We start from the raw sequence: 2500 nt of genomic DNA, 5'->3' as shown, positions 1-2500 counted from the left end.
CAAATTCAGTGGGCAGCCTCATAAAAATATGGCTGATTTTACTGGATTGATTTCATGTGGAAAGCACGACGTTTTGTTGTAGGAATGCGGGAACCCCGGCGGCTCGCCTGCCGCGGCCAGCGACGTCGGGCTGGCCCCTGCAGCGCCTAGCCTCTCCCACGCGGGGGGCCAGGGCCCGAAGGCAGCCCCCCCGCGGGCGAGAGAGCAAGCCAGCAGGGGCTGTCGCCTGCCGCGGCCAGCGACGTCGGGCTGGCCCCTGCAGCGCCTAGCCTCTCCCACGCGGGGGGCAGGCCAGAACGCGGGGGGCCAGGGCCCGAAGGCAGCCCCCCCGCGGGCGAGAGAGCAAGCCAGCAGGGGCTGTCGCCTGCCGCGGCCAGCGACGTCGGGCTGGCCCCTGCCGCGGCCAGCGATGTCGGGCTGTCGCCTGCCGCGGCCAGCGACGTCGGGCTGGCCCCTGCAGCGCCTAGCCTCTCCCACGCAGGGGCAGGCCAGAACGCGGGGGGCCAGGGCCCGAAGGCAGCCCCCCCGCGGGCGAGAGAGCAAGCCAGCAGGGGCTGTCCGCGCGTCGCGCAGCGCGGCATGGCTGCGGGGGCCGCGCGCGCGCGCCCAAGCGCCCAAGGGCCCCCAAGGGCCCCAGGCCCTCAGGCCCCAGCGCCCCAGCGCCCAGCGCGGGCGGGCGCGCGCGCGCGTGTGGTCTTTGAGGGGCGCCGGCCTGGTGGCTCCCTAAAGAGCAATAAGTGTCATTGCAGCTCTGGCAGGGGGAGACACTACTAGGTCCCAGCTGTCACCCCCCCTCTAAAAAATTCATTTCTTGGTATTTTGAGCTGAAATTTTGCACAGAGGTTGGCAAAAATCCAATCCACCTTCATTAATTTTCCCAGAATTTTTCGAGGTCGGGAAGTATTTGTTTTAATTTTCCTACCATTAGAAATCGAGTAAATCCGCAAAACTAGGAACCGGCCCGGAATGACCCCAAATTCAGTGGGCAGCCTCATAAAAATATGGCTGATTTTACTGGATTGGTTTCATGTGGAAAGCACGACGTTTTCTTGTAGGAATGCGGGAACCCCGGCAGCTCGCCTGCCGCGGCCAGCGACGTCGGGGACGCTGGCCTGCGCTGTCGAGCCCGCGAGGGCTGTCTCCGCGGCAGGCCCCCCCTGAACGGGGCACGACAGGCCACCGCGCTGGCTCGTCCAGCGTCGACAGTCCCTCGTCCAGGTTTCAGATCGCGCCAAGTCGAACCCATGACCTGCTCAAGCCATCGTGCGCTGCCGAATTCGCATCTGCGTGTAGGCTGCCATTCCACGCGGCAGCCCCTGTTTTCGTCAGCGTGCCCCCCTGACGAATTTTCCTGCCTGGCCCAGTCCAGCGTCCAGCCCCTGTTCGTCGAAAAATCTGCGCTGCCGATTTTCCACGCGGCAGCCCCTCTTTTCGTCAGCGTGCCCCCCTGACGAATTTTCCTGCCTGGCCCGGCCGGTCCAGCATCCAGCCCCTGTTCGTCGAAAAATCTGCGCTGCCGATTTTCCACGCGGCAGCCCCTGTTTTCCTCAGCGTGCCCCCCTGACGAATGTTCGTCGAAAAATCTGCGCTGCCGATTTTCCACGCGGCAGCCCCTGTTTTCCTCAGCGTGCCCCCCTGACGAATGTTCGTCGAAAAATCTGCGCTGCCGATTTTCCACGCGGCAGCCCCTCTTTTCGTCAGCGTGCCCCCCTGACGAATGTTCGTCGAAAAATCTGCGCTGCCGATTTTCCACGCGGCAGCCCCTCTTTTCGTCAGCGTGCCCCCCTGACGAATTTTCCTGCCTGGCCCGGCCGGTCCAGCCCCTGTTCGTCGAAAAATCTGCGCTGCCGATTTTCCACGCGGCAGCCCCTCTTTTCGTCAGCGTGCCCCCCTGACGAATTTTCCTGCCTGGCCCGGCCGGTCCAGCATCCAGCCCCTGTTCGTCGAAAAATCTGCGCTGCCGATTTTCCACGCGGCAGCCCCTCTTTTCGTCAGCGTGCCCCCCTGACGAATTTTCCTGCCTGGCCCGGCCGGTCCAGCCCCTGTTCGTCGAAAAATCTGCGCTGCCGATTTTCCACGCGGCAGCCCCTCTTTTCGTCAGCGTGCCCCCCTGACGAATTTTCCTGCCTGGCCCGGCCGGTCCAGCCCCTGTTCGTCGAAAAATCTGCGCTGCCGATTTTCCACTCCGCAGCCCCTGTTTTCGTCAGCGTGGCCCCCTGACGAATTTTCCTGCCTGGCCCGGCCAGTCCAGCGCCCAGCCCCTGTTCGTCGAAAAATCTGCGCTGCCGATTTTCCCCGACGAACCTGCAGCTGCACAAATCCGCGCTGCCACTGCCCCATTGTCTGGACCAACAGTCTTTTCCATCAAGCCCTGGACTATAAATCGTCCAGACTCATCGCCAGCACCCGCTGCCGATTCTGCCGACTTTGCCGATTTCGTCGGCGCTGCCGATTCCAACACTGCACCCACCGTGTCTAAACCAGCGCTGTTTCGTCAGCG

Source organism: Populus nigra, chromosome 2 (assembly GCF_951802175.1).
Source record: "Populus nigra chromosome 2, ddPopNigr1.1, whole genome shotgun sequence".
Classification (NCBI taxonomy): Eukaryota; Viridiplantae; Streptophyta; class Magnoliopsida; order Malpighiales; family Salicaceae; genus Populus; species Populus nigra.
This window is presented reverse-complemented; position numbering follows the sequence as displayed.